The sequence below is a fragment of the Bacillus rossius genome, chromosome 1 (assembly GCF_032445375.1).
Source record: "Bacillus rossius redtenbacheri isolate Brsri chromosome 1, Brsri_v3, whole genome shotgun sequence".
In the NCBI taxonomy this organism is placed as follows: Eukaryota; Metazoa; Arthropoda; class Insecta; order Phasmatodea; family Bacillidae; genus Bacillus; species Bacillus rossius.
In genome coordinates, this window is record NC_086330.1 from 293419126 (window position 1) to 293439195 (window position 20070).

A 20070-nucleotide genomic window follows, 5' to 3' on the forward strand; every position below is an offset into this window, starting at 1 on the left:
ATAGAAATATAGAGAGATATAGAGATATACATAGAGAGATAGAGAATTAGCGAGAGAGCGATAGAGAGATGCTGTGTATATGTGTACATACTTCAAACCAATTTTAAAAATGAGACTTTGCAATGCATGCCAGGAATTAGTGTAAATAAAAATTTGGAGTGATAACGAAATATAATCTTCTCCAGACCGCACCTGACTTTTGAAGTAAAGGCCCGGCCACACTGACTAATATTTGTGTCCAACTATATTTGACAATAGAGTTGGAGGTCTATTTGACGGAAAAACTTCATTTTCTCCATTAAATAAATTTGGTCAGATTACTTCAAATAAGTTTTAAATCATGTCATACTATTAACGTTCATTTCTGGTCTGAGTTAGCTTAAACTTTTCCATTATTTCATTTAGAAATTAAACAATACATAGGAGTGCTGGATGGAAATTTTGAACTATTTTTTCTATTATTTACAGTAAAAAATGTTGTTGAGCTCCAACTTCAAAGACGTATACCAGCATAGGGAAGCACTTTAAATCATAAAACGTAGATGTTTTCAACATATTTTGTCGTGATTAAACTGCAGCCGAAGTTTGTCGGTTGAATTTGTAAAGCGCTACGATTAATTCGTGGATTCATCGGGTAGCGAATCACACTTGACGTATGTATACACCTGCTTCACATTGATGATTGGACTACAGTGTTACTGACGACCCTGAGCCATTTATAGACAAGGAGAAGAAATGGTTATCCAATCACGTGTAACACGCTGAAGGAAGCGACCTTGTTATCGACCAATGAACATTCCACAAACAGTCTTGATTATATCAGGCAGGTTGAGTCGTGGCCCTGGTTAAAGCCAATCTAGGATGTCTCCGAGCAATCGCGCGTACAGTGCAGGTGCGTGGATTGCAGGTGCCTGCTTCCACTACGGCGACGGACTCGCTTTGTGTTCGATTGCACGAGAACGAACTAAACGAGCGTTGAACTTTGAGAAAGGAAGAGGAGGGCGGGTCGAAACTCGTTTGTCCGGTGTCTCGCCGTAACGGAACAGGGCGAGAAGCTTTAAAAAAAAAACCAGCTGCAGATAGGAAGCGTGAAGTGTGGCCACCGCTACTTCGCACTGCCTGGTGATGGCTAGTCCACCAGTGTCGCCAGTAACACGTCTTCAGAAACACTTGTATCTTCTCGCGCGCGATCTGTCGAGTTGGGTTGGAACAACACCAGTACGTCGATCACGTGACGTACAGCCACTCATAGGGCCAGAAAAACTTTCATCCTTCCTTTGTCAAAAGATACGCAAGCTCATACATTTGACGGACGGACGGATGAATTATATCTATGGTTTGGTTTGCGCTAGCCAGTTTTCACAAGAATACAGGCCTGGAAAGATTGTGTTCATTCGTTCAGACGTTTTGCATAATAACATTGCGGTTGCTAAAACTCACGTCCAAACAATTCAATCACAACTCTGAATTTTTCCGAGGATATACTAACACATACGCACAGGAATATGACATAAATAGCCAAAACATGGATTATTTGGAATAATATTCTGACGGATGAAGTCTGTCGTAATCCGCTTGGCTAGATGTGTGGCGTTGACGGACGGAAGTCGCACGAAGACGACAGGCTATTGCGATTTCGACTTTAATCTATGGACGCATTGCAAACATATCTTGTCACCGTCAGGCTTTTAAGTTAACCTAGAACTCTACCGTGGTTGACAGCGCTACCTACCGACGTATTTCACGCACTGCTTTCTCAAAACGCTGAGAGCGAAACTGTTGCACTAATTCCATGGTGTGGGTAAGGAATGTTGGTTGAGTTACATCCGTACTTTTCCCTGCCGCAAGTTTTCCATGTTGCATGTTATCCTCCTTGACGCCATGTTGGAACAACCCCGCTGCCCCTACGTGGGGTTTCGATGGCATTTGTTCAGAGACTTGCCAGATGCACGTTATTTTATATCGCCAGGCTAGATATCACGCGCATATTTATGAACAAGCACTTCCTCTCTGGACATCACGTGAGACCATGATAGGTATTATTTTAGGGTGTCTGCCAATGATACACACGATTTCATGTTTTTATTTTGTAGTCCAATTTACTTTTTATTACTGAATATTTCGGCTTTAATTTTTTTATAAATTCTTTTTCGTAATATTTATTCCATCAAAATAGCGTAATGTTTTCATTCTGCATTTTTACAACTATATTTTTTTTTAAATGTTTGTCTAAACAGATATATTCAGAAAAAAAAAATCGGCGAGCGTTTGTAAATTTAAAGTGATATAATTATAGCTGTACGATCAACCAAAGTAAATTTTTGTTTTCTGATGTATGCACTTTGGTACAAAAGTCGTATGGAAATTATAACACTCCTTGAATTTCAAACATTAAAAGATTATTTCTTGTAATTTTAATTAAGTTTTGGTTATACACTACTTAATTTCATGATTTAACAAACATTTTGGTGCTGTATGGTTTATTAACGTGCATTTATATTTCGATGTTATATGGTGCACTGACATACCTTTCGATAGAGCCCACTAAAATTCCCGGATTCATTTCGCAATAGGATAAAATTTTAAAAATGTGTGAAATGTGTGATTATTCTGCTATTGCCTCGCTATTTATCTGAAGAACTCTGGGCCAATGGGAGACCCACAGCCAAAGGTGTCTTGAATAGCAGGCTACCTAGTCAGCAGCCGATGAGCAGGGGATATTTGCTAAAGTGTGTAGAGGACTGTGGAGTCTATCATAGATGTCACGGAAACCGTGAATTTTTCCGGTCCATACGTTTCGGTGTTATTTTGGTTTTATAGCAATTCACCGTATAAGCTTGTCCCTAGTCATTGGTTAAGGACAAGGGGACATCGTTGGCTCATTAAAAACGAACTAGAATCCAAGCACCTGTTTGTTTTAGCGACGTTTTCAATTGGACCACATTTGTTTCGACAAGTGCCGATTTACTCTAAAACAACAACATATCAAAAGATACCGAACAATCCAATCACAAGCAAGTAATTAAAAATTATTATATCCTCAAACACAGTACTCCTTCAAGTCCAATCTGATGTCATTAAATCCACGAAATTTCCTAGTCAGTCACAGCATTCTAATTCTTCATGGCTTGTCAAATAACCCGTGTCTAAAGAGGAGTGTCTTTCAACTGTACATACATTTGTAAGGTGGACTTCACCAAATAACTACGCGAGTTATACAGGTTCCTAGACATACTTTATTTAAAAGAAAACTTATTCGAAAATGAATATAGGTATCTATTACTATGCACCTGTAAAACTATAAATAATAAAGCCTTTGATAAAATTCTCTTTGGTCGACAACAAGGTCACATGCTTTGGCGGGTTACATGTGATAGAGTAATCACTAATATTACAGATAATTTTGCTACTGTTATTGGCTACAATACTATCTGTCAAAGGTCCTTGCTAAAAACACGATACGTACAAATTTTGATTGAAATATTAAATCCGATTTTATTGAAACCGAATGTTGGAATTGTGTATTAAATGAAAAAAATGTTGATAGTGCAACATATCATTTTGTCAGTTCGTTAGAAAATTATGTAGATAAATCTAGTTCGCTTCGAGTTAGTACACGTAATACATAAAAAGTGTTAAGACCATGGATTGCAATTGGCTGGTGAAATCTATTAGAACAAGGATCAAAATTAAGCAACAATAAAATAAATAAAAATCTACTTCTTGTTTATAACTGGTTCAGGGTCGTAAAGGGAGTGTCAAGAGAACTATTGTCCAATCATCAACGCGAAGTAAATGTACATGTGCTTCAAGTCTACTTTGACATCCAATAAATCCGTAATAATCGTAGTTCTGGATATACTGGATCAACACATCCTACTTCTTAACTCCAGGAGGGTAACGCCGGGTCTTACCTCGTGTACTGATCGTCGACGCGAGCGCTGCGTGGCGGGTGTGGGCGGAGACTCAGCACGGCCTCATGTTGCCGCCAGCCAATCAGGCGACAGCCAGCGGCCCGCCCTGCGCACACAGACCACAACCAACACGTCACTGCGGCACTCGCGACTCGCTCTCGGGCCGGGTCTGCAGACCTCGCCAGAGCGCAAGGACGCACAACCAACAAAACTACGGTAGTTTGTAAAACACTCAAGTCGCCAGGCAACTTGAAACTGTGTAACCAGGGGCCGGAAAAATTCGCGGATTCAGTGATCTCTAGGATGGACTCCACAAAGCTCTACACACTTGAGCAAGTATATTATGCCCATTGGCAGTTGTCTAGACTGTGTTGCCTGTAACTGGATATTTCTTTAGCTGAGGATCTCCCATTGGCCCAGATCATCCAGATAAACCGTGAGACAATTTCAGAAGAATCACTTGCATTTTAGCCTATTGCGAAATAAATCCGAGATTTTTTCTGAGCTCTATGCACAAATGTAGAAAAAAAATCCTTAAAAAATTGCTTTTTTTTACTCTTAATTATTTAATTTTAAAGATTCATTTGCTTTCACTGTACTATAGTTTTTTTTAAGTGAAAACTTGATTTTTTACACATTACGTCTGCATTTTTAAAGGTTTTCGGAAAACGTTGCTTTAAGCCGAAACGCAAGAAAGTGAAACGAGGTTAACGTTGAGTTTTTGTTTCATGCCTTATTTTAAAGAAGGGTATTTGAAAAAGTCTTTATTTAACTTTTTGCGTATTGTGCTTCTTTCGTTCTTGTGTAGTAAACGATCCAGGACTTGAGGGAAAGTCACGCTTTCTTGAATTTAAGATTTAGATAATCGAAACGTAAAGTTAAAGTTCAGTGGTCAGATTGCCGAGGACCAATCAGGTTTGTCCACGTGGCGTTTAGAGTAGGTGACAATTGCGATGTCTGATTAGAAGTAAACTGTTTTTGAAACATACAACGAATGTTATAAGCTAGGATTTTATAACCACACTGTTGACGTTGGAGCACGTAAGGTATAACAAAACTCTACGTGTTTGTTGTGCAATGAATGTTGAGTCATGTATCAAAACGTTACGTAACAAGTTCCTCTCTTCCGCCGACTGAGCAAGTGAATACCAGAAGCCATATTCACACAAATATTCTACATTTTTAGGGTATTCATAAATAAAAATAACTAAGGCAATCAGCTAAAAACTTATTTCAGAACCCAAGATTTATTAAAATGATTTTGTTTTTGATAGCTACATCATAAATTTATTGTTTTTTTTAATTTACATGTGTGTAGATTAAACATTTGTTATTTGAATATTAATTCAATTAAATATTAACTTAAAATTTTTTGACAATAATTCAAAAACATAACATTTGTTGTCCCCAAAAGCAGCGTATGCTGAACTTAACTGGACCAATTTCCAGCGTTCACTGCATTCCTAATACAATATCAACATTATTTCTCTGTCACAACAAATGATCTTTTGTGGCAGAAAAAAATATTGTATATGATACACTGCTAAATAATGTTGAATAATATTTTTTTTTTTGTATTTATGTTTACAATAAAAAGCAATCTTGCTTTGTTATTTAAAAAGCGCAAGAACTTTACTAACCACGTAAGTATTAAATATTTCAATAAAGGAAAGTTCGTGTTACCAGCCAAATGTTGTAATAAAAATAAAAATTAATGTCTAAAAATACCTGACATGTCAAAAAAAAAGTATCTGCTAAATTATTAATTACGATTTGCAGGCTAGATCATGCAATTTTCGCGTGTGTTAAAAACACAGGAGGATCGTCTGTGTTTCGTGGTGGGTTGAGCTTCTTTCAGGTACATGCCCACCGGCGACATACCAATCACAAGCAATTTTGCGCGGAAGCAAACGTGTCCTGAATGGCCCGGCCAAATAAGGCAATGGCTTCTCTTGCAGACGGCCGCCAATTACAGGGAAGGAACCGGTTGCAGTCCAATGAGCGTTCAGATTTTTTCATGAAAAATTACCTGCACGTGATGACCAGGGACTGGAATAATTCGCGTGTTCAATGACATACAGGATATACTCCAAAGTCCCCTGGGTAGTCAGGTACATGCCACCTGTTCATTGGCTGCTGACTTGCCAGACGTCTGAAATGGGTAGCCCGTGATTAGATACTTCTTTGGTTGAGGGTTCCTCATTGGTCCAGAGTCCTCCAGGTAAACCGCGAGCCAATAGCAGAAGCAGCATTTGGATTCTCACATCACGAATCCGCGAATTTTATCGGGTAAGAATACGATTCAATAATATTATCGTCTGATTTAATATTGTATCTACTATTTAACATGAACAAAAATCTTGTTTGGCAAGTTTTTCTTTGTCTTATAGAAAGCGTTTCTTCTTTGTCGTAGTAGACTATTCTTATGTATTCAAACTGTAAATAATTACGTAAAGTTCTGCAAAAACATCCCGGATACCTGCATTAATTTACAGTCACTTCATATTTTTTGCACTACAGAATAGCTATCCGTAACTAAATGTTCATTTTACGGAACAGTGTTTTCACGCTCCCGTGCTCAGCAGAGCTGTATTGGGTTGGGAGAAACAACTTTCTTTCCAATGCCTGATGTCACAGCCGTGCAGGTAACCGTCTAGTAACTCCGTGGTTACAGCTCACGTTAGCAACATGACAGAAGAACGTCGGATACTTCTGTCCAGGCTGTCCTATACACGCACCGAAGCTTCTTCATCGTGTTGGCCAGCCGGCAACAACCGTCCTGTAGACTCGGCTGCGTATGGCTCGCCCACGTGGCTTCTCCCTGTTTGACCCCATGCAATTTTGTTTTTTGTAAATGGAACAGAAATATTCACGTAAAATTACAGATATTAGTAGATTTGTACAATGCCATGAAAACCACTCTATCACTACAAAATAGTGTTCGCAGCAATACTGGGTTCAGATTATTACCCGGGATTTATGCTTTGTGTTGTCCCAGTACCTCACATAGTTAAAAGTCTTTTGTAAACGGTTACCTGAATAGCTTTCCAGTATTATTTCGAAAAACAGATTTCATATATGCAAAAATAACCATAGCCAAAAGTTGTACAAATTTACAATATATTTCTTGTAATATCATAAACTATTTCTTGACATCTGGTTTCCAAAGAAATCTTTTATAAAAGTACCTACATATAATGGTTTTCTGTACATTGGCTCGAGTTCTATCAGGGCGTGGCAGAATAACTGAGAGTCAACTGCCATCGCAATATATATATATATATTTATATATATATATATATATATATATATATATATATATATATATATGAGTGTGTGTGTGTGTGTGTTCTTAAGTTATACTTCCCTACAAAATAAAAACTCAACGTCCTCGTGACTCTAATATATTTTTTTATTCGCAGCCTCTTCCACTTAAATACCCCGCCTAACCTGGGCACACATACGGTGTGCAGAGCTCCAGAAAAAAGCATGTGAGTAAAAATATGCTCAAGATATCGGAGTGGCATCTGTATATGAAAAACATTCAATAATACGATGAGGGTGAATAAGTAGTTCTGTTCCCGTATTTATTTTTTAAACTGAATTTTTTAGACAGTAAAAATAGCTTAAACGCATTTTTTCAGAATAATTTTTAGGCATGAAACAACCTGCAGAAATTACTGGAAGCATTTAAGGGACTTGTAGTGCACCTTAACCTTCATTTCTCCGGCATAAAACAGTGGCCCAAGACTTTGCGAGGCCCTAGACTATTTAATGTTTTGGAGGACCTCCTCTGGAAAATTTGAAAAATTTACTCTTTCAGATATTTTAAACCCAAACTGTAACTTAAATTTTGACAATGTATTTGCTCATTTATCTTAGAATTATTTGATATTATTTCTTGATAAAGAATTCTGGGGTCAGTTTTAATAAATTTTTAAGGTTAAATATGTGGTATGATCGAATCATAAGTGGCAATAATCTTTGAAGGTTTTACTGATACGAAATCGTGATTTGAAAAAGGTATTTATGAGCACATTAAGTTACAAATTGATAAAAAATTAATATTCCTTTCCTCATTACAATCCATATTTTTAACAGAGCACAAGACAAACAAAAATAAATAAATATGAAAACAAAACCGGCGCGGGACCACCATATGTACACGCGGGGCCTGCTAGGCGCGGGGCCTGCCTTGCGCTTAAAGGCGATACCACGCTAGAAGCACCAGCGAGCGTTGTACTTATCATCCCGCCTCACAAACACAAATGTGGGGCCCTTAGTGATGATTGTCATATCCAGTCTGTCCCACAAAGTTATTCACTTTTCTCATCTTTCGTTAACATGACACCCATCATAAAAATCTCGAGTGAATGGTAATCATAATAAATTATTTTTAGGGATTTCTGTACAGTGAGTTATCCGGAAATTTCCCGAATTCATCTGGTGTCAGGCTTTTAACATCGGCTGATTTGTTAGTGAAAAACCTTTATGTTCTCGCTCATCGCAATATCTGATTCGCTTACTTTTCTCAAAGCTGAGCATCGTTTTCTCGCGGTCGTAATGGGACATGTCCAAATAACTGCGGTCCAATCACGACCACACTGCAAGAGATCAAAGTTTTGCATTCTAGCTGGCAACCAAATAAATCCACGAAATATCCGCACCTCTATGTAGCACGTGTTATTCGACACGTCCTGAAAAATTAGAAGCCAATATCAAACACCTTAAAAAAAAAAAAATCACATGTGACCCAGGAAGGAGGTGAAATGCGTCAGCAGCCATATAAAACTTGGCAGCTACTATTATGCGAACCTTTGGGGAGACTATCTTGGCAGGACTCTAGCCATCGTGGTGCAAAATCCCGTGTGTGACAGTGAGAGACGGAAATGTCCGAATCAAACGACAGCCACTGAACTATAATCTCTCAAGCGTGTACAGGATTGTGTAGACTAGCCAGCCCTACGCTTTGGCTATGTAGATTACTCGTCGTTTTCCAACACCAGGTTATGATAGTGTGACTGTTTCATTGTCAAATGCAGCCTCTCTTCAGGTCGCCCATGACTGAGTCCAAATTTTTGTTTTTCTTTTGGCAGTTTTGGCTTCTAGTCCTTACAAGCCTTATCAGCAGTCATTAACACACGGACAAATGACAGGGGTCATTAAAGGCCCCTATACAGTAGTCAGAACCTGTGGGCGGTCCGTGCTTGTCATTATCCCTATCTGAATGACATCTCACTTTCACGTGGAAAACAGCCCTGTCTAAAATTGCGAAGTCCGATGTAAGAATCTACTGAGTTCTAAAGTAGTCACCAGAACGCAGTAAATTAGAGCGCCAAAATAATTGTTTTTAGATTGTTTTTTTGTACTTATTTTCATGCATTGTCAATGTACGCGGATAATTTTTAGGAGAACAATATTATTATTTATTCTGTAAGGTGAAAATAAACTGTAATAAATGTCCGTTATTTTCTGTTTACCTTCTGAAACGGGAACCAGAAACAGCAAATATCACGAGTGTTATTCTTCTGTGCTACCAAAGGACACAGATTGGGACAAAAAGTTCAACTTGACCAATGTATTCGGACCAGGGAGATTCTGACCATCGCCCACACCACGGATAACGTCAGAAGATCACGTGGGCTAATCAGTAATCAGTAATCAGTGTCCGTCGGACACAGTTTAGCATATTTCAATTGTAGACGGGCCTTAACAGAAACTTGCTAAAATTGCGTTACCTTGTATTACCAAGCTAGACTCCTCGAACGTGTGCATAATCAGGACGATGTCACGTGACGGCTTCTTCTAAATTGTCCCATCTCTCCAGGTTACACATTATTCGGTAATTTATTTTTTTACATGTTTTTGATTGGTTTATAATCCTTCAGGGCTGTTCAAATAGCCCATGAATCAGTCACAAGAGCCAGCAAAGTGTATAGAATTTTTCCTTCTAGGCTATAGTTAAATAGTGACGCGACTTTTGCAGGTCTGTATACATTAAAAATGCACAACATTTTGAATTTAATATATTGCAAAATAAATAAATAAATATATATATATATATAACTTGATTTCTGTAGGTCAAAACGTTAGCTGAGCTTGTAGAGTCTGTGTCGAGTCCTTGGCACCATGGAAAACCTTAAGAATGTAACTTTACTTTTTTCATCAATTACTTTAAACCTCATTTCATTAGGTCATTACACAATACAATTTGCTTATTACTTCTGTGTTCTATCCTCGCGCAAGTGTAACTATCAAATTCCGGCTCGGTTAATAATATTCCTGATATATTTCAAGAACAATTTATTTACTTCAAAGAAAATTCTCACTTTTTTAAGTTATTACATATACTGACTTATTTAGTTTTATATTTAAACACTTACATTGCGTTGCTATACAGATATAATTTATCTCCGTAGTAGTGTTCTACAGAAATATGTAATACCGTATAATACATGTAAAATTAAGTTGTAAATGTTTATGTACTTAGTTCAAATGTGAACTGGCCTTGACTGAACTGTCCGGCAGGCAAGCAACGAGACCGGCCGCTGATGAGACGACAGCGCAGCCACTGGCGGTGTTGTCTGACTAAGCAACTGGCACGACCACCCTGCCGAGATGGCGCAAATGACGCGCCCTCCCCCCACAACCCCTTGCGAGCGCGGCGACGTCTGGGCGGAAGCTGACGTTGCGGGAAGACGACTCGGCATACTTCCGGCCACAGGCGCGCCCCGCGTGGAGTTGGCGCGAACGGCAGCTAGAGCCTCAGGTCACGCCCTTTGCAACCAAGGTCGACCACGTAATCTGCGAGGCCGGAGTGGGCTGGGAGACACTTGGGTGTTGACTAGGTCAACACCCAATTTTTAATCAATATTTTACATAAATTTGAACGCTCACTAGCTTGCAACAAGCTATTCCCGTGCTAGAGGTTTCTTTCTTGTAATTGGCGGCCGTCTGCAAGAAAACCCATTTTCTTATTCCGGACGCAGCTTCTGAAAGAAACTCGACCAATCACGAAACTCGGACGGTGCTAGTGTTTCACCACATGTTGATCCAAAAAATATTTTTTCGCGAAAAATACATTTCTCTAATAACTCGGCACTTGCAAAATTCGCGAGACCTTCTAGCGCCAGGGTAGACTCCACCAAAGTGTGTATAATAATTTCGGTGCCACGTGTTCATTGGCTGCTGTCACATTTCACCTTCTCTCCGGATCGAGCATGACTCGTCAGGAGGTTTTAATTTTTACTCGTTTGCCATTTGTTTATTCTCAGTTCTTCATGGCGTGTCCCACACATGAGAGGTATGTGCGGTCTATCCTGAAGGCCATCGAAACCGCGAATTCTACAGGTCTCTACCCGTGAGTCAATGACGACGGACATTTAACTATAAATACATTTTCAGTCTAGACTGTTTTCAAATAACAACGCGAGGTTTATAGTCATTCGAAAACTTAAATTATTTTGAAATGTACGTATTTCATTTACTGAGATACGAGGTGTAATCAAAAAATACGGTTAATGTTTTATTACGAAGAAAATAATACGATTATATCAAATTTTATTTTAACTCCTCCAAAGTACTCTCCCTGGCTAGCGATGCGCACTTATCTCATTGTTTATTCCATGATTGAAAGAATTTCTGGATGTGGACAGACAGGAACCTTTTGTTCGGCCCAAACCTCGCAGAACAGAAGAGAGGTGGTGTCGAGATAAAGGAGGAAGCCACTGACCCATTTTTCTGGGTCTCCGTTTCGCAAACAAAACTTTATATTAAAGCTTTGTCTAAACCCACGATTAGAGGTACGGAAATTTCGCCCATTCATAGTGTGGTAAGCTAGAATGTACGCTCTCCAAATGGTTAATGAATGGACCGCAGTTATTTGGACACGAACCATTACGACCGTGAATCAATGATGCCCAGCTAGGAGAGAAGTAAGCGAATCACGTAGTGCCAATTACCAAGGATAAAAATGTTATCGCTAACGAATCCACCAATGGGAAAGAAAACGTGTGTTGAGCACACACCTATGGCTTTGTATTCTACCCTGAGGCCAGACGAATTAGCGAAATTTCCGGGTCTCAATCCATTATGCGCGAGAGACACTGTAAACACGACCATACTCTTCCAGCTCTGGAAGTAGACTGACAAGTCACAACTTGTACAAATTTGACATCGACTCTTAAGGGATCAGGCTATCGGTCTTATTACTCCAAACAGATAGATGTAGCGTCAGCAGTTGTGGGTCAGCGTGTACGCAGAGAAGGAAGCGACGCATGCACGCCAATCGGAGGTTGTGCAGCCACCTTTCATCGCGGCGTCGCTCGAACCTGCTCCTCGACGGCGACGTGTCCTTGACCTCTGACCCCGCGCCCAGCCGGCCGGCACACTCTCGCTCCGGCACTGGCGCGCTCCTTCCTACTGGAGACTGGCTGGACGAGGCGTGCTTGTCGCGAAAACATTCCGAATACAGCTGAGCGTTAAAACACTAGCATAGTCGGTACAATTATGCGCGGAAGCGAATGCGTTTTAAATGGCCAAATAAGGAAATTGCTTCTTTTTCAAACGGCTGCCAATCACAAAGTAGAATTTGCAGACGCAGAAATATCGTATTGCATTCTAGTAAGCGAACATATTGTTTTCACGAGAAAAAAAAACCGCCTCTTATAATTATGCTACTAAGTAGAGACCTGGAAAATTAGCGGTTTCAGTGACCTCTAGGATTGACTCCATAGTCCTCTACACACTTGGGAAAAAATCCCCTGATCATTGGCTCCTGACGCGAGAGTTGTCTGGACTGCGTGGGTTGCCTGTGGTTGGATACTTCTTTGGCTGAGGGTCTCCCACTGGCCCAGAATCCTCCAGATAAACCGTGAGCCAATAGCAGAAGAATCGCGAAGGTAAAATAGCTTGAATTTTAACCTATTGCGAAATGAATCCGCGATTTTTTCAGGAATCTACTTCCAAGCAACCAACTATCCTTTTGTTTCATTGAAACCACTAAAACATGGCTGTAATAACTTCAACGCTGGGGATTGTGGGTGCTATTCCGCCACCTGGTACCGCACGTGGTACCCTGGCCTGGCATTGGACCTTTGAAGTCCGTAACAAGCTGTGATGACAGCCCAGTTGTAGCCAGCAGTGGCTGCGACGGACCGCTTCATCAAGCAGATATTATGAGCCTACCATATCCACACACCATTCTTGTCCGAACAAGGCGATTGCTTCTCCTGCAGACGGCCAGCCATCACAAGAAACAAACCGCTGGTGCGGGTATATCTTGTTGCAGTCCAACAAGAGCATTAGGCGTTAACGAATTCTTACGGAAGGAATAAAAAACTACACGTTAAACGTGATGTATTCTAATGGAAGAAATAAAAAATTTACAAGCAAAAGTCTTTATATTGTTACCGCACAAATAAAAAAAGCTATTCGCATAATTTTGAGGGAAACAAATTGTTTGAACTTAAATTACCGGTAGGCTTTTTTAACCAGGCGATTTACTGCTCTCAAAACTAAGAATTCTTCAAACAATTGAGTGCAAAATACGAACATCATCGGTATGTTAGGAAGTGTGTGTCTGCAATCTTTCACATGTTCATGACTGAATAGTTATCCCGAATATGGATCAAACACACAAAAATCCATATTGTTAAAAAAAATCTTGCTACAGTTAGATATGTTTACACTCTGGAATGCCAAATTTTCAACAAACACAAAAAAAAATGCTGATGTATGAAATAGAGCTTTGTACATTAGATGCATATCTAGACCACATTTCTACTAAAAACAAGGTTGCAATGGTTTTTTTTTCGGTTAGATCTCTATTCGAAGTAACTATTCAATTGAAGTCAACATGAGAAAGGACCGACCCCCCCCCCCCCCCGCTTCCCTCTGGGAACCATCCAAAGCCGATAACCAAACATTTGTTACGACGTATAGTTTAATACTGTTTCTTGGCTGATGTATGACCGGAAAAATTCGCGGGTTCAGTGATCTCTAGGATGGACTCCACAGTCTACATACTTGAACAACTAATCCCTGCTTATTGGTCGCTGACTCGAGAGTTGGCCAGACTAAGTTGCCTGTGATTGGAGATTTCTTTGGCTGAGGGTCTCCAATTGGCTCTGAGTCTTCCCGATAAACCGTGAACCAATAGTAGAAGAATCGCGAAGGTATAATAGTTTGAATTTTAGCCTATTGCGAAATAAATACACGAATTTTTTTCTGGTCTCTACTGATGTATCATGTTTGCTTTATAATATTCACTACATTATGACATTATTGTAAATCTTCTGAGCTAGTTTTTTCAAGCTATTAAGCAAACTTCTAGCATTAGTCTTTAAACAGCTACGGTTTTTTTTGCTAACCAATTGCTAGAGACAAGACTATTTTGCTGATTTATTGGATATAAAAGTAAACTTAAAGCACATATACATTTTCCTCACCTTAAAGATTGGACTAAACATGCTTTACGCGTCCCAAATGTACCTTGGCCAGGTATAAACAAGGAGAAGTGGTTACCCAATCACACGCAACCCGTTAAATAATGTTGCCTTGTCATATGCCAATGAGCACTCTTAAAAGCCTCGATTATGTTAAGGCAACTTGAGTCCATCCTGGAATTAAATGAATCTACAAAATGACCGTGGCTAAACTAAATAATTACTATGGACTCGCGAGATTTGCATTATTATTTAGCGATAGACCAGTTTTCAAATGTATATACAGTTGAATGACCCTCTTCATTAGATCACGGCTATTTGACTCACACTGAAGGAATTTAAAACAATGACAAACGCCTAAAAAACATATTTCTAGGGACAGTGATTTTTCGTGAAAACAATTTGTTCGCTTACTATACTGCAATACGGTATTTCTGCATTAGTAATGTCTACTTTGTGACTGGTGACCGTTTACAAGAGAAGCCATTTCTTTAGGTGGCCAGACCATTTAGAATGCGTTTGCTTCTTCGCAGAATTAATTGCTGTAATTCGTGTGCCGACAGTAGGTAAGCACCTGAAATGAACTCAACCAATAACGAAACACAGGCGATGGTACAGTGTTTTAACTCACAGCTTGACTCGAAATCGTTCCGCGATATTGCCGAATGATAACCGATTCGAAGAGAAGGTAAAATGCTGCAGCAGCCAATGAACACGTGATATCGACTTTGTTATGCACGCCTTTGTGGAGTCTGTCGTGGGAGAAAAAAAAATAACGCGTTTATGCAGGTCTCTACGAACATACAGCAATTCGTTGACATCTCTGAACATGAACACATTTTAATCAAGTGTTTCTGGCTGTCGCCTTGTCTTCGATGAGTCATGGCAAGCTTTTTGTCTCGCTGTATGCAAATATGGCGGCCATCAGGCATGATCCTATAATTTTATCGCCCGAGACTTGATGAGACAGTCAACTGTTGTGGTTTCGCAAATATTCAGCTTTATAGCATAAAGGACAATGGACACCGTTTAGATCGCCAATGTGTGTAAACATGAACTACCCGCGGGGTATCAGGCATGCTTAGAAAAAACTAGAACCAAAGAAAAAAAACTTCAGCAACACGTAATGCCATGTATTTTCTGCGAAAAGATTTCCAGACCAGCCGTGTGTTAAATCTTTGTAGCATTGTATGTGTTTCGTGGTTTGCTGTGTTTATTTCAGGTACATGTCTGCTGTCAGCACACTAATCATAGGCATCCACTGAGGAAGCAAAAGCGTTCTGAGTGGCCCGGCCAAATAGGGCATTGGCCCCCAGTTACAAGGGGGAAGATACATACGAATCAGGTGAGACACAAAGATGGGAAATGTGGTAGCAGCCAATGAAAACTTGGCAGTATCATGATCGGGCAGTCATTTCACTCCAGGCTAGACTCGACCTGCCTATATGTAATCAAATATTTTAGAGTGCTCGTGCTCACTGGCTGATAACAAGGTCATATATTTCAACGGGTTACACGTGATTGGGTAGCCACTCCTTCTCCTTGTTTATAACTGACTCAGGGTCGTGTGAAGAGATCTGTAGTCCAATCATCAAAGTGAAGTAGAAGTGCATGTACTTCAAGTCTACTTTGTTATCCAAAGCTACCAAGATACCTATGTCTATGACATATTTATTCATTGGATGATTCCAAAGTTTCTCTTTGGGTCGGTTATAATTCGTAGCGATTATTTTTTTAGTCGTTTTGCATTGGTTTGAAGTCGAGAGCGTGTCAAAAACCCTGGACGCGTTGCCAACACACCACGCGACAGCCAAGCTGACCGCTTGTGTTAGTTCTAAGCACAGGCGCGGCTGTACAAAAACACTGCTCGTATATAAAACAAAAGAAGAGGACGTGTTTTTCGTGACGGTCGCGCCGAATAAGAGACCGCCGTGCCTTGCACGCCCGCAGCGAGAGGAAAACATCCCCAAGGTCACGCTGCGGTCGCCTCAGGTGGCGCGTCTCATCAGAGCTACCAGGGTCGCGGGTTTGATCCCTGCAATGCGTCACCGCAGCCTCGTTCACTCCACGGAGTACTGGAGAAGCACGCGCACATCTGCTTCACGTTCACAGTTAGGGACAGGCAATATAGGCATTTTCAATTACCTCTAGACTAGACTCCACTGTCTTGTGTATATTGGGCCAATGCCACCTGTTCATTGGCTACCGACTGGTGAGCCATCTCAACTTGGTAGCTTGTGATTTGGTAATTCCTTAGTTGAGGGTTTCTCTACGGAGTATTCCCTATAAACAGTGTGCCAATAGCGGAATTATATTAAGTAGTATACGAATGGGGCTACTGGCACAGGCTTCCAGGCTGTGGTGCTGTGTGTCCTTTCCGCCATCTTGGATTGTGACGTCACGGCGGCCATCTTGGATGACCTTGACCTTGACCTTTGACCTTGACCTTGACCCCGGCGGCCATTTTGGATCCGCCATCTTGGATCCGCCATTTTGGATGACGTCATTTTGTTTTCTCGAACTTTCCGCCATTTTGTTTTCCGCCATTTTGAATTATGACGTCACCGTTGCAATTTCCGTTACGTCCGCCATCTTTAACTTTTTTATTTATTATCCGATTTTAACGAAATTTTTTTTAAAATTTATAAAAAAATTCAATTAACAAAATTTTAATAAAAAATATTTAAAAATTGAACTTTTTAGACACGGAGTTCGGAGTCCTCGGTTCGAACCCGACGAGGTCAAAAAAATTTAAAAATGGCGACAGGCTCCTTCCGTAATGGTGGCTGCTGGCAGACTGACTTACCCCCACCACTTTTTTCAAAGCATATATATCGTCACCTAGTATGACGTCATGTCCGCCATCTTGAAATATGGACGCCATCTTGAAAATCTTTATTTATTATCCGATTTTAATGAAAAAAAAACTCCAAAATTCATCAAAAAATTAACGTATTTGAATTCTGTTTGATTATATCGATGTACGTCCTTGGTTCGATTCCCGGCGAGAGTAAACGGTTGATCCTTCCTCCATGAAAGCTACCTAGACTGATCTACCACCAACAATACCAAGGTATATATCGTCAACTGGTATGATATCATGTCCGCCATCTTGTATTCATCCGCTGGAGACCGTCATCTTGTTTTCATCTGCTAGAGTGTGCCGATACCATGTAGTATAATTTTATGTTCACCATACCTTTGTCCTCAACTGTTGACATTGAACTTTGACCTTGACCATGAACTTTGACCTTGACCTTGACCTTGAACTTTGACCTTGACCTTGAAATTTGACCTTGACCTTGAAATTTGACCGTGACATTGAAATTTGACTTTGTCCTTGAAATTTGACTTTGTCCTTGTCGACCATCATGGATCCGACATTTTATGTTCAGTACATGCTACCAGGAGCTACCACCTGCCAGAGTACTCCATCTTGTGTGTGTACTTGTATTATGGAGTACATTTCCATCTGGTTAATTTTATTCTAACCCGCTACAGTGCAGTAATCATTTATTACCGAGGTGCCCCCGCCATCTTGAAATTCGACCGCCATCTTGAAATCATGTAATAATGTAGCTAGAAAAGCGGGAAAAAATCCAAAATTCATTAAATAAATCACTCATTAACTTACATATTGATTCGATCCGCTCCCGTCCTTGGTTCGATACCCGATCGATGCAATAATGTTTAATTTTATGAAAAAATAATAATTTCAATATACCATGTTCATCATTCTTAAAGAGACTTTAAAACCTCTACTAACATCATCCTATCAGACATCAAGACCACCATATTGGAAATTCATAATTGTAATGTTAGAGATTCGTGAAAAAGTTCAAAATTCATTAAATAAATTTGTAATCTATATACTGATTGATTAAATCGACTAAGGTCCTTGGTTCGATACCTGGCCGATACAAATCAACTTTAATTTTAAAAAAGTACCAGAAAAGTGTAAGGTTCAAGAAATAAAACACCTCAAAGTCTTTTACAAACATAATATTTATTACACAATTTCTATCCTACTACAGAATCACTTGCGAAAGCCAGCAATCTTATAAACATTTAGCCCTGCATAGACGTGCATCGACTACTTCTTAGCTCCAAATGGCTCCAAATGCTTCAAAAGGCTCCAAATGCTCCAACAGCTCCAAAAAAAGGCTCCAAATGCTCCAATAACCACCAAATGCTTAACACAGCTCCAAATGGCTCCAAATGCTCCAAACGGCCTCCAAATGCTTGACAGCCTCCAAATGCTTGACTGCTCCAAACGGCTCCAAATGCTCCAAATGTCTCCAAATTGCTTCATATGCTCCAAACTGCTCCAAATGCTCCAAATTGCTCCAAATGTTCCAAACGGCTCCAAATGCTCCAAATGCTCCAAACAGCTCCAAATGCTCCAAACGGCTCCAAAAGCTCCAAATGTCTCCAAATGCTCCAAACGGCTCCAAATGTCTCCAAAAGGCTCCAAATGCTCCAAACGGCTCCAAATTGCTCCAAATGCTCCAAACGGCTCCAAATGCTCCAAATGCTCCAAATGTCTCCAAAAGGCTCCAAATGCTTCAAAAGGCTCCAATTGCTCCAAACGCTCCAAATGGTTCCAAATGCTCCAAATGGCTCCAAATGCTCCAAATGGCTCCAACAGCTCCAAAAGGCTCCAAATGCTTCAAAAGGCTCCAATTGTTCCAAGAGCTCCATCTTCAATTGATTCCAACTGATTCCAATTACTTTTCTTATCGAACTTGGCATGGTTACTAACATGTCTTTATTAGTATACATTTTGACTGGCAGTGGTAACGTATTTTGCACCTTTAAGTTATAAGTTTTATTTAGAAATCAGATTTCGATAAATGGTAGATACCATTTGGAAAGAAAATATATTAATTTATCTTCAAGTTTATACACATTTAATTTAAGCCATTATTGTATGTAGCCAGCTTCCCTCAGTTCTTTGAGTATGAAGGATATTTCTTTAATGTTCGAATAGTTTCCTGCACAAAGCGATCCATGTAGTAGTCGTAGCCTGTCAACCAATATGTTAGGATCTTCCCATGAGGTATAATCAAACTCTTCTGCTGCGTTCATCATCCTTGCATGTTTATAATAAATATTATTATCTCTGGTGTCTATCGTTTTAACACCAACCTCAAGGTCACTTTCGTCATCGTGACAGTGATTATCACAAGCTTGATCAGGATAATTTATTTTATTACGACGTTTCCATCGTTTTGGTCTCAAACCACCATCACAGTCTTCGCTCTTGCATGCTTTTGGTGCTTCAGCACAGTACTCAATCATGTCAGCCTTAGATGTGTCAGCACAGTCTTCGTTCACGCCAGCTTCTGATGTGTCACCACAGTCTTCAATCATGTCAGCACCACAAACTTGATCAGGATAATTTATTTTATTACGTCGTTTCCATCGTTTTGGTCTTAGACCGCCATCACAGTCTTCGATCTTGTCTGCTTTAGGTGCTTCAGTACAGTACTCAATCATGTCAGCCTTAGATGTGTCAGCACAGTCTTCGTTCACGCCAGCTTCTGATGTGTCACCACAGTCTTCAATCATGTCAGCACCACAAACTTGATCAGGATAATTTATTTTATTACGTCGTTTCCATCGTTTTGGTCTCAGACCGCCATCACAGTCTTCGATCTTACCTGCTTTAGGTGCTTCAGTACAGTACTCAATCATGTCAGCCTCAGATG

The 20070-nt window shown here is 40.0% G+C and overlaps 1 protein-coding gene across 3 annotated transcripts in view; it reads right to left on the reverse strand.

The window, feature by feature from the left end:
- Window positions 1-20070, reverse strand: part of LOC134527753 (uncharacterized) — a 200937-nt gene that overhangs the window by 90700 nt on the left and 90167 nt on the right. For all 3 annotated transcript variants that reach the window (XM_063360682.1, XM_063360681.1, XM_063360680.1), the window contains exon 2: window positions 3915-4020. The gene's annotated coding sequence lies outside the window, so the exon portion shown is untranslated. The remainder of the gene's footprint in view (window positions 1-3914; window positions 4021-20070) is intronic.